The sequence below is a fragment of the Macaca mulatta genome, chromosome 14 (genome assembly GCF_049350105.2).
Source record: "Macaca mulatta isolate MMU2019108-1 chromosome 14, T2T-MMU8v2.0, whole genome shotgun sequence".
Classification (NCBI taxonomy): domain Eukaryota; kingdom Metazoa; phylum Chordata; class Mammalia; order Primates; family Cercopithecidae; genus Macaca; species Macaca mulatta.
The window spans coordinates 41,364,424-41,377,887 of NC_133419.1; the positions used below are offsets into that span (position 1 = coordinate 41,364,424).

General features: G+C 38.5%; 1 pseudogene; it reads left to right on the forward strand.

Moving 5' to 3' along the window:
- The first annotated feature begins 1,856 nt into the window (after window positions 1-1,856).
- LOC144334515 (syncytin-1-like) lies at window positions 1,857-3,487 on the forward strand (annotated as a pseudogene).
- The last annotated feature ends 9,977 nt before the right edge of the window (window positions 3,488-13,464 follow it).

A 13,464-nucleotide genomic window follows, 5' to 3' on the forward strand; every position in this document is an offset into this window, starting at 1 on the left:
GAATGCCTAATAGGGCTTGCATCCAGTGTGGTCTGCAAGGACACTTTACAAAAGATTGTCCAAGAAGAAATAAGTCACCCCCTCATCCATGCCCCTTATGTCTAGGGAATCACTGGAAGGCCCACTACCCCAGGAGACAAAGGTCCTCTGAGTCAGAAGCCACTAACCAGATAATCCAGCAGCAGGACTGAGAGTGCCCAGGGCAAGCGCCGGCCATGCCATCACCCTCAAAGAGCCCCTGGTATGCTTGACCATTGAGGACCAGGAGCTTAACTGGACACTGGCACAGCCTTCTCAGTCTTACTCTCCTGTCCTGGACATCTGTCCTCCAGATCTGTCACTATCTGAGGGGTTCTAGGATAGCCAGTCACTAGATATTTCTCCCAGCCACTAAGCTGTGACTGGGGAACTTTACTCTTTTCACATGCTTTTCTATTTATGCCTGAAAGCCCACTCCCTTGTTAGGGAGAGACATTCTGGCAAAAGCAGGGGCCATTATACACCTGAACATAGGAGAAGGAACACCTGTTTGTTGTCCCCTGCTTGAAGAAGGAATCAATCCTGAAGTCTGGGCAACAGAAGGACAATATGGATGAGCAAAGAATGCCCACCCTGTTCAAGTTAAACTAAAGGATTCCACCTCCTTTCCCTACCAAAGGCAGTACCCCCTTAGACCCGAGGCTCAACAAAGACTCCAAAAGATTGTTAAGGTTCTAAAAGCCCAAGGCCTAGTAAAATCATTCAGTAGCCCCTGCAGTACTTCAATTTTAAGAGTACAGAAACCCAACGGACAGTGGAGGTTAGTGCAAGATCTCAAGATTATCAGTGAGACTGTTGTCCCTCAATACCCAGCTGTACCTAACCCTTATACTCTGCTTTCCCAAATACCAGAGGAAGCAGAGTGGTTTACAGTCCTGGACCTTAAGGATGTCTTTTTCTGCATCCCTGTGTATCCTGACTCTCAATTCTTGTTTGCCTTTGAAGATCCTTGAACCCAATGTCTCAACTCACCTGGACTGTTTACCCCCAGGATTCAGGGATAGCCCCCATCTATTTGGCCAGGCGTTAGCCCAAGACTTGATCCAGTTCTCATACCTGGACACTCTTGTCCTTTGGTACATGGATGATTTACTTTTAGCCACCTGTTCAGAAACCTTGTGCCATCAAGCCACCCAAGCACTGTTAAATTTCCTCGCTACCTGCAAGATTTCCAAACCAAAGGCTCAGCACTGCTCACAGCAGGTAAAATACTTAGGGCCAAAATTATCCAAAGGCACCAGGGCCCTCAGTGAGTAATGTGTCCAGCCTATACTGGCTTATCCTCATCCAAAAACCCTAAAGCAACTAAAAGGGTTCCTTGACATAACAGGTTTCTGCTGAATATGGATTCCCAGGTACGGCGAAATAGCCAGACCATTATATACACTAATTAAGAAAACTCAGAAAGCCAATACCCATTTAGTAAGATGGACACTTGAAGCAGAAGTGGTTTTCCAGGCCCTAAAGAAGGCCCTAACCCAAGCCCCAGTGTTAAGCTTGCCAACGGGGCAAGACTTTTCCTTATATGTCACAGAAAATACAGTAATAGGTCTAGGAGTCCTTACACAGGTCCGTGGGATGAGTTTGCAACCCATGGCATACCTCGGTAAAGAAATTGATGTAGTGGCAAAGGGTTGGCCTTATTATTTACGAGTAGTGGCGGCAGTAGCAGTCTTAGTATCTGAAGCAGTTAAAATAATACAGGGAAGAGATCTTACTGTGTGGACATCTCATGATGTGAATGGCATACTCACTGCTAAAGGAGACTTGTGGCTGTCAGACAACCATGAGGAAAGTAACTAAAATCATAAAGCCCCATGGCCCTCCCTTATCATATTTTTCTCTTTACTGTTCTCTTACCCCCTTTCACTCTCACTGCACCCCCTCCATGCTGCTGTACGATCAGTAGCTCCCCTTACCAAGAGTTTTATGGAGAATGTAGTTTCCCAGAAATATTGATGCCCCATCGTATAAGAGTTTATCTAAGGGAAGCCGCACCTTCACTGTCCACACCCACATGCCCTGCAACTGCTATAACTCTGCCACTCTTTGCATGCGTGCAAATACTCATTATTGGACAGGGAAAATGATTAAACCTAGTTGTCCTGGAGGACTTGGAGCCACTGTCTGTTGAACTTACTTCACCCATACTGGTATGTCTGATGGGGGTGGAGTTCAATATCAGGCAAGAAAAAAACACATAGAGAAAGTAATCTCAACTGACATGGGTAATAGTACCCCATCCCCTATAAAGGACTAGATCTCTCAAAACTACATGAAACCCCCTGCATTTCAGGCCATACATTGCCTGGTAAGCTAATTTAATGCCACCCTTACTGGACTCCATGAGGTCTTGGCCCAAAACCCTAGTAACTGTTGGATGTGCCTCCCCCTGCATTTCAGGCCATACATTTCAATCCCTGTACTAGAACAATGGAACAACTTCAGCACAGAAATAAACACCACTTCTGTTTTAGTAGGACCTCTTGTTTCCAACCTGGAAATAACCCATACCTCAAACCTCACCTGTGTAAAATTTAGCAATACTATAGACACAGCCAACTCCCAATGCATCAGGTGGGTAACTCCTCCCACATGAATAGTCTACCTACCCTCAGGAATATTTTTTGTCTGTGGTGCCTCAGCCTATTGTTGTTTGAATGGCTCTTCAGAATCTATGTGCTTCCTCTCATTCTTAGTGCCACCTATGACCATCCACACTGAACAAGATTTATACATTTATGTTGTACCTAAACCCCGCAACAAAAGAGTACCCATTCTTCCTTTTGTTATTGCAGCAGGAGTGCTAGGTGGACTAGGTATTGGCACTGGCGGTATCACAACCTCTACTCAATTCTAATACAAACTGTCTCAAGAACTAAATGATGACATGGAACGGGTCGCCAACTCCCTGGTCACCTTGTAAGATCAACTTAACTCCCTAGCAGCAATAGTCCTTCAAAATCGAAGAGCTTTATATTCGCTAACTGCTGAAAGAGGGGGAACCTGTTTATTTTTAGGGGAAGAATGCTGTTATTATGTTAATCAATCTGGAATCATCACCGAGAAGGTTAAAGAAATTCAAGCTCAAATACAATGTAGAGCAGAGGAGCTTCAAAACACCAGACCCTGGGACCTCCTCAGCCAATGGATGCCCTGGATTCTCCCCTTCTTAAGACCTCTAGCAGCTATAATATTATTACTCCTCCATGGACCCTGTCTCTTTAACCTCCTTGTTAAGTTTGTCTCTTCTAGAATTGAAGCTGTAAAACTGCAAATGGTTCTTCAAATGGAGCCCCAGATGCAGTCCATGACTAAGATCTACTGTGAACCCCTAGACTGGCCTGCTAGCCCATGCTCCGATGTTAATGACATTGAAGGCACCCCTCCCAAGGAAATCTCAACTGCACAACCCCTACTATGCCCCAATTCAGCAAGAAGCAGTTAGAGTGGTATTTGGCCAACCTCCCCAACAGCACTTGGGTTTTCCTGTTGAGAGGTGGGTACTGAGAGACAGGACTAGCTGGATTTCCTAAGCCGATTAAGAATCCCTAAGCCTAGCTGGGGAAGATGACTGCATCCACCTTTAAAGATGGGGCTTGCAACTTAGCTCATACCTCACCAATCAGAGAGCTCACTAAAATGCTAATTAGGCAAAAACAGGAGGTTAAAAAAATAGCCAATCATCTATTGCCTGAGAGCACAGAGGGAGGGACAATGATTGTGATATAAACACAGGCATTCTAGCCAGCAATGGGCTACCATCTTTGGGTCCCCTGTCTTTGTATAGGAGCTCTGTTTTCACTCTATTAAATCTTGCAACTCCAAGGGAAAAAAAAAAAAAAAAAAAAGATAATATCATCCCTATACAAATTCAGAAAACAGAGGAGGAACACTTTCCAACTTATTTTATGTAACCAACATTATTTTAATACCAAAAGCATATGAAGACATTACACAAAAACAAAATTGCTAACTAATATCTCTCATGAATTTATGCACGTAATTTTGTAATGAAATCCAGCAATATTGAAATAGTACAGTACATGAGAATCAACAGTGGCCTATGCTAAGAATACTAAGATTGGGTTAATTTTTGAAAATTAATCAATGTGTTTTATCATATGTAATGGGTTGAAGAGCGTCCCCCAAAAATACATGCTCATCCATAACCTCACAATATGATAGTTAATGGATGCCAAGCTTAATACCTTGGCGATGAGATGATCTGTGTAGCAAACCACCATGGCAGATGTTTACCTATGTAACAAACCTGCACATCTTGCACATGTGCCCTAAAATAAAAGTTGGAAAAAAAAAAGAATGAACAAATATAATTGTCATTTTTATATTTTAAAAAAGGAAATGAAGATTGAATTAAAGATGTCAAGGTGAAATAATCCTGGATTTATCATAGGATGGGCCCTCAATTCAATGATTCACATTACTAGAATAAGAGAAAGGAGAGGGAGATGCAGACACACGCCAGACACACAGAAAAGTAGGTCATGTGAGAGCAGAAGCACAGACTGGAGTTATGCTTCTGTAAGTCAAGAGACCCCAGGAGCTGCCAGAAACTGGAAGAAGCAAGAAAAAGTTCTTCCCTAGAGCCTTTGGAGGAAATGTGGTCCTGCCAACACTTTGATTTCAGACCTCTGACCTCCACAACCGTGAGAGACTAATCTTCCTTGTTTTAAGCCACCAAATTGTTATAATTTGCTGCTGCAGTCCTAGAAAAATAATATACCATTAAAAACACAGACTAAAGGAGAAAAGAATACTTATTTCAATGGACAGAAAATACGAACAAAGTAACCATGCATCCATAATAAAAACTATCAGCAAATTTGGAAAACAAGGAAACTTCCTCAATCTGATGACAGATGTCTGTAAAATCCTATAGCTTACATAATGCTTAATAATGGAAGGCTCAACAATTTCCCCCAAATTTATCAAAAAGTTAAGATATCTACACTCATCACTTCAGTGTTTCACTGTGTATACAATAGGCAAAACAAAAAATTCATATTGATTTGAGCATAAGAATTAAAACTTTCTTTTAACAGATAATGTGTTCTTGATTGTTGAAAACCTTAAAAATTCTGAAAAACAAAACAAATATAACTAATAAGTAAATTTATCAAGGTTACAGAATATAAACTTAATATACATTATTGCCAACTTTTGTGATTTGTTTCTAAAACACTGCAAGCTCTGAGGTTTTAGTAGTATCATAATTACACATTTTAGTATTATAGACACCAGTAACATGGACAACTCAACATATAAAAATATTCACACATATGTATGTAAATATAATTATTAGTAGGATATCACTGTATGTTAATATATTTAGCAAATGCCAGTGAACTATAACAAAGACTCACAATTGGCAAGACTTTAGGGAAATGGAAAAATACACACTCCCGTTATTAATAGTAATAAAACACTGTTATAATCCATGTGTAGAGCAATTCCAAAATGGATAATAAGAAAAGTGAGACATTGTATGTATTTAGAGCTAAGGGATCTAGAATATAAGTCTACAGAAGTTACCATCTACAACACCTTGCCCTTGTAAAAGAAAATATATATAGATAGATATATGTGCTTATGCTGTGTGCTTTACAGTAGTGGCAACTTGGAAATAATTCTAGGTTTCAATTTTTGGTAAATATTGATTCAAACAATGTATTCTACATATGGTGAGGTTGTATAACTATAAAACATTTTAACTTTATGGGTTCTGTCAGTGAATGGAGAATAAAGGAAATACTTCATTAAGAGAGTAAAATATAAGTAGCATGGGAACTTTGACTGCAAAAATGAAATGAATAGGGAAAGAATTAACATCTGTTGAGCACTCCTGGAGCACCCCCACTATTGCCTGCTGCTTAGACATAGGTCCTTGTATTAGTATTAGAGCTGTCTCTTCCCTCAGGATTGTGGAGGTTTATTTTAATTCATTATGAAATGTTTTAAGCAACAGCAATAATCTCAAGCTGTTGATAGATAAACAAGTGAAAATGTGCTGATATTAATCAAAATAATGCAAAGCAACTCAACAATAGGAATCCTTCATGTTTCAGATAAGGATAAATTACGAGATGATTTTCTGCATCTTTCCAGGGCTTCCTTGAAGAGCCTCTCATTCTCTTCTTCATCAGTTTTCAGAGATCTGGCATTTGACCCCCAGAATGCATTAAGGAAGAGAAAATCAGAAACCATTTTTTTATGGGTGATGGGACAATACATTCCAGGTTTTTCTAACTAGAGAGACTCTCTATGTGGATAAGTTGTATAGTTACTACAGAAATTGAAAATGGTCAATAAATATCACCCTCGCCACCTATGAATTGGGCAACCCTAATAAGAAAATGATGGTGATTAAATTGGAAAGGGACAGTCTGATATAGGAGCAATCATGGTTGCATGTAGCTAGGGAAGGAGCTATGGAAATACCAAAAAGTAGAGATTATGAAAATCATCTGGTGAACATACATTCCATGGACCCAATACAACCCTGAATTTCACATTTGCCAAAACATTTCCCTGTAGATTAATGAATCATTTCCTTATTATTAATACAATGTCATACATACTAGAATAAAAGACAGTGAAATGTGCATCCCAGCCATTCAAAAATGACAAATGGAAAGCTTTATGTGTATGTGGGTTGGTGAGTGTGAGGAAGGTGAGGGTGTAGCTGTTTGAAATACATTTTGGCGCTTACTATAGTTGATCTGTCCAAATTCATTTAACACTTCATGCCAGTTATGTTTCTGCCATGTAGCACATTTACTTCGACAGAAAACACTTTACCTGTAGCTTCTATCAATTCTGTTTTCCCTTTCCTGAGCACTGAGTACCTGCAAATAATATACTAGCCTTTCTGAGCGACATGCAAAGATATGAGTTGTGGCCTCAAACAGTTATTAATCTTTTCCATTTAGTCATGTAAAACATATGTTTATGTCTGATGACACAATATAGAATTTAAGAACACAGTCAGGAAATAGAATCTCTGTGTTCAAAGCCTAAGCTATGCTATTTAATAGCTTTGTGAATTTGGATAACATACTTAACACACTGTGCTTAAGTTTCCACATCTTGATATGTGAATAATTATGGTCCTCACTTTGTAGAGTTGAATTGAAGCTTAAACTAGGCCTGGCATATTGTAGTCACTGAATCAATGTCATCAATTATTACTGTTCTTTTGCTGTATCATTGATTGAATGAAGTGCTTTGGAAGCCTAGAGGGTAGATGTAAATTTTCTGACAAATGAAGTAAGGGAAGGATTGGCATTTAAGTTAGACCTTGAGGATAAATATTATTTAATAGCTTGATACAGACAAGGGACATCCTACATGAAAGGAAATAGGATGGTCAAAAAGCACAGATCTTAAAAAGTACACAGGCAGTCTACAGATTACATATTAGTCATTGTTCATTCTAGGGATTTATAGAATGAGAGTAGTAAAAGAGAGGTTAGAGTCAATACATAAGTAAATTAATACGTAATTAAAGTAAGTTGAGGCCAGGTTTTGAAAGTGAAACAGGGAAGGTTCCCTTGTCCCACTCGTGGGGCATATGATGAGAGTGTGGCTCGCTTCTTCAGTGCCTTGTTGCTCAAACCTATAGGGGAGCATACAGACAGGCAGGCTGTGGGGCTCCAACTCCACAGCACTTTCTCAGGATGAATGCTTACAGCTCCTGAAGCCCCACTGGGCGTGTGTTACAGGGCGCTCTTTAGGTGGCTTGTATTAACCAGCTCAATTAGACCCTCTACTTTGTGGCAAGGACAGAAGACTTCCTGTATCTGGGGTCCTTGCCTTGGTGTACCAGAAGAATCGGATCACACATGGGCTTGGAGAATGAGCGCAAAGTTTACTTGAGTGGAAATAGCTCTCTGCTGATAGGGGAGCCAGAAGGGAGATGGTTTTCCCCTGGAGTTGGGCCACTCTGCGGCCCTGGCTCTCCTCCAGCTACTCCTGCCAAACTCCACCTAGTTCTGCTGATTAATGGCCTGCCAAGCAAGGTGGTGCCTGCTGATGTGCTCTTCTGCCAGCCTGCTCCCCTCAACATTCTCTCAATGTCCAGCTGCTTGTGTCTTCTTCCACTGATCTGCTCCTCTCCATGTCCAGCAGCTTGTGTGTGTGTGCCTGCTAGGGTGTTGGGTTTTTATAGGCACAGGATGGGAGCGTGGTGGGCCAGAGTTGTCTTGGAAAATGCAGCATTTGGGCGTGAAGGCAGGAGTCCTGTCCTCAGCTAGGTGTGGGGAGCCCTAGCCAGGGACTATGCCCTCCTCTACCCAGCACTTCTCCCCTTCCATAGCATTTAAAGGGACCACACTCTTCCCTTCCCAGTACTCCTGTTCAAAAGTTCATATCCAGACATTCGCAGAAAAGGCTTTGTTGTCTGGTTTGTTTAATAAGAAAATAATACTCAAATATGGCGTATGTATTTATGTATACTAGAAGGTGAGATTTAAATAGTTAAGAATACAGCAGGACCTTAAGGGTAATCTTTACTAAGGAAATAGCAAGTCTTTCTCAGAAGTTCATTCATGACTGGGTTTTTATTTAAACAATAAATCAGTGGAACATATCTTTAAGGTTAGGTTGAGAAAGCTGCTGACATTGAGATAACTATGTTATCTTGGACAAAGTCACTCCATCTCTCACCTGATCATGGTTTCCTTAGCATTTATTATTATAAAATTGATGCCTAATTCAGATTAATGCTTAGCTTAATTTAATATATTCAGTTAATAAATATGAATTATGATTTTTAATATTTATTAAACATTTGCTATGATTCCTACAGGGCAATGCATGCAGGGAAGCAAACAGTTATTTTGAGGTGATGTATGCTGCACTGAAGTTATTCACAAATTTTAGTGGAAACAGAAATAAGAAAATAAAAGTTTCCACAGTGAACTGGGATTGATATTGAAATTTTTGCAGAGGAGACATTGCTAGAAGTGAGACTTAAAAATTAAGTAACTATTTGGATGGATGTCACAGGAAGGCATTCTGGCAAGAAGAAACAGCATATGAAAGGCAGTAAGCTGTGAGGCAGATAATAGTTTTGTAGAGCGATTTCATTTTTTAAAAATAAGTATTGTATTTTTATAATATTGTTGTTTATAGTCAATAGGTAGTGGTATATAATGAGATTGATTTTAGGATAAATGAAATAGCAAAATGTTTTAAGATATTGGAAAAAATGGTATCACCAAGATCTGATGAAGTATCTTACATTCATAAAAGAGTTCAAGACTTGCAGAATATTTTCAAGGTAAAATGGGTTTTATAGAATTTTAAACACACATTTTTGTCTCCTTTTCTTCAGGGACCCCTGAGAAATAATTAAAGTCATAAAATACCAATTTTCTAAAACTGTAGAACTGCTCGAGTAAGAAACTAGAAAACTAAAATCTATAATTGGGTACCAAAATCCAGATTTTAAACAAGATTGAACTTAACTAAGATGTTAATAAAGTCTAAATGAGCTTTAAGGAGCTTAAACCACTTTTCTCCATTTAATGTGGTCAACTCCAAACACTTTTTATTTTAAGAATTACTATTAAAAGGATAAAAAAAAATGTAACAGCTAGGAAAATAACTTGAAGTAGTTTATGCACCAAAATGAAGAGAGGATGAAAGAAGCCTGAAGAAGAAGGGAATTTTTCCCAATTATGGGAACCACCCTATTAGGGTATACAGCTCATTCATAGTGCTAGGAACCTCATAAAATTATCTCTAATTGACAGAGAAAACCGCTGAGGTAGGTGTGGTAAGCAGACTAGTGAATCCCCACACATGTACACATCCTCAGCTCTGGAAACTGAATACGTTATCTTACGTAGCAAAGGGACTTTGAAGATGTGATTAGTTTAGGACATTGATTGAATTGGAGAGAATATTTAATTATATGGGTACTCCCAATTTTAACTACTGGATCTTCATTAGAAAGAGGCCTTTCCTGGTTGTATGAGGGAAATGTGGCTTTCAAGGGAAATGTGACTGTGGAAGAGTCAACAGAGAGATGCAATGTGGCTGGTTTGAAAGACAGGAAGTCAGCCATGAGCTTTGGAATGTGGGAAGTCCCCTAGAACCTGGAAAAAAGCAAGGAAACAAATTCTCTCCTAGAGCATCCAGAAAATAATATAGCCCTTATAACACCTTGATTTTAGCCTAGTAAGATTTTTAAGACTTTAAACCTTCGAAACTGTAGAATAATATTTTTCATTTGTTTGTTTCTTTTAAGCCATTCCATTTGTGGTAATTCTTTACAGTAGCAATAGTAACTAATACAGCTGGTGTAATTAAACTCTTTTACAGATGAAGAACTAAGTCACTGAAAGATTGAGTAACCTATTCCATATACAGTTAGTAAGCCGCAGAACTAGGATCATGTCTTCTATCTTTATGAGAAAGAAAAGGAGTAAGGCACTATACCAAAATAGAGAACTCAAATTTGGCTCATATCTCTAAAAACTGCATTCAGCAACTAAAAAGTTTAAATAGTTCTGATCTAGATTCTGTAGTTCTAATTGTCAGGTATTGTAGGATGAAAATTAAGTATTACTTTTCTGTCTTATAAGGAACATTTTTCTAAGCTATTATGATACTACATAGGATAACAAGTACTTTAAAATTCATAGAATAAAGGGTACACTGCTTGTTAATTTATTGAGCTAAATGGGAACTAAGAGGCATACAGCCTGAAAACCCACCATCCATTCTTGCTTTAGAAGAGATGTTGCTGTTTCAAGGTGCTCAAAGCTGTACAGAAGAAAAAAAAAAAAAAAAACGAAAAGAAAAACTAGAAACTGTCAACAAGGGGTACCTTCCCTGCAGCTTTTATTTATATGGCCTAACCAAACTGACAAATTGTATTATTGTGACAATCTGTTTTGGGTCATTTTTTTTTTCAGCTTGCTTATTAATGACAAATATTAAGTTACTAGAAAACCAAATTCAATATTTTTCAAATGCCTAAAGATAAACTTCTGATTAAATTTTTTTATTGCCACCAAAGATACAGTTGTTTTTTTTTCAACATGTAACACTTCCAGTACAGAAATTGCTTTTAGAAGTATTGCAGGAGCATTGATTCTAAGGATTCAGAATTGGTCGGGCAGGGGTTTGAGACCAGCCTGGGCAATATAGTAAAATCCTGTCTCTGCCAAAAATATAAAAGATTTGTAATGCATGGTGACACGCACCTGTGGTCCCAGTTACTCAGGAGGCTGAGGTGAAAGGATCACTTGAGCCTGAGAGTTGGCGGTTGCAGTGAGCTGAGATCATGCCACTACACTCCAAACTGGGTGACAGAGTGAGGCTCATCTTAAAAAAAGAAGAAAAAGAAAAAAAATTCAAAATTGTTGACATTTTGTATTTTTTCCAATTAAATTGTGATAATTTAGTATTTTATAATGAAATTATAGATATAATGAAAGATATATTAATTCTGGAATTTTAATATGCAAATTTGTATGTTAGAGCTTAATTATAGATAATTGAAAATTTGTTAGTTTACATATAAACCTGCATTTTAAAAATAAATGTCCAGGATCCCATTCTTAAGCTATGTGATCAATATGGTTCAGTTAAAGACAGGTTGGTAATAACCAGGTTTAATTCCAAATATTTTATCTATGATAAAATATAGCTACCACAAGTGATTGGGAACTTTCTACAGAACAAATCATTGTAGTTTTGTGTGTCCATGAGTAAGTCAATTGGCAAGAAAACATAACTCTTAGGGAAAAAAAAAAAAATCAATGTTTGTACCATGAAACTCTAGGGAACCACATATTTCCCAGCAGAAGAGAAGAACAACATTTGTTTGACCTCTGTAGGATATTTTATGTTTTATGACAAAGACCAATGACTCTAGTTTTCTTTTTTTCCTTCAATATATTAGTATTGAAGAAATTGGTAAATAAATAAGACTATAAAAAGGATCTACTTTTTTTTTTTTTTTGAGATGGAGTCTCACTCTGTCACCCAGGCTGTAGTGCAGTGGTGCAATCTCAGCTCACTGCAACCTCTGCCTCCTGAGTTCAAGCAATTCTCTGCCTCAGCCTCCTGAGTACCTGGGATTACAGGCCCCTGCCACCACGCCTGGCTAATTTTTTGTACTTTTAGTAGAGACTGGGTTTCACCATCTTGACCAGGCTGGTCTTCAACTCCTGACCTTGTGATCCACCGGCCTTGGCCTCCCAAAGTGCTGGGATTACAGGCATGAGCCACTGAGCCTGGCCAAAAAAGATCTATTTTTAACAATTTTTTTGCAATCCAGTGTACAAGACACCTATTTAAGCAAAGAATTTCAAACATGTATTAGAATTACTATACTATTCACGTAAGGTAAAAGAGTAGGACAAAAGAGGAAGTAAGCAGTTACCCTTTTGCAGAGTGAGGAGGAGAACAAAGTTTATAAAAAGGAAACCAGCAGGTTTTGAGTTATGGTATAAGACTTAGACAAAATACAATAGTAATAGTAGATGCTATGAATCTTCTAATATGTACTAAGCAAATTATTTGCACAAGTTTTTCAATGTAATTTCATCACAACCTATGATGTAGATTTTGTTGTTATCTTTATATTGAAGAGGTGGCACTGAGACACCGAGAAATTCAGAATTTTGTCCAGAGACACATAGTTGGGAAGAAAAGGATGAAATTTGATCCTTACCAAAGCCCTTGCTCCAAGCACCATACTATATTATTGCTCCTGTAAAGGAAGGGAAGGACTTTCCTGGCAGAAGCCACGTGTGTAAAAGCCAGAGGTATGAAACAGCATTGTGCTGCTGGAGAACTATTAATAATTCAGCATGCCTGGAGCAAAGGCTATATTTCAGAAGTCGTAAGGTAAAAACTTTGATGGAATCAGCAGGAACAAGACAAAAGGGAATGGCACATGCTTTAGATGTGAAGGATGGAATGGAGAAATACAATAGAGTAAGTCAGGTAATGAGACCTGACCACAATAGTGAACCACAATAATCAAGATGAGAGGATTCTAGTAGATTGAGTAAAGCAAAATAGTAAGTACAAAAAGACAGGTGGTGCTTAGCAAGATAATGATGACAGACAGCAGACAGGATTTGGAAGTGGATTGGATATGGTGAATAAAGAACACAAGAATGACTCCCATTTTTATAAGTTATGCCACCCTAGTAAATTCCAGTGCCACAAGCAAGGAAACAGGCAAGAAAGTAGCTATCCCAGAAGTTAGATTTCTCCATTCTCCTGTCTTGGGCAGTTTCACGTGCATCTTTTGACATGCCTATGCCTACTGAACCCTTGTAAAAGCAATAACTATTCTTCAGAAATTTATTCAAGACAGATAAACCTCTCTCCATGAACCTTTTTGTGTCCTTAGAGCAATGGTTTCCCTTTTGCAGA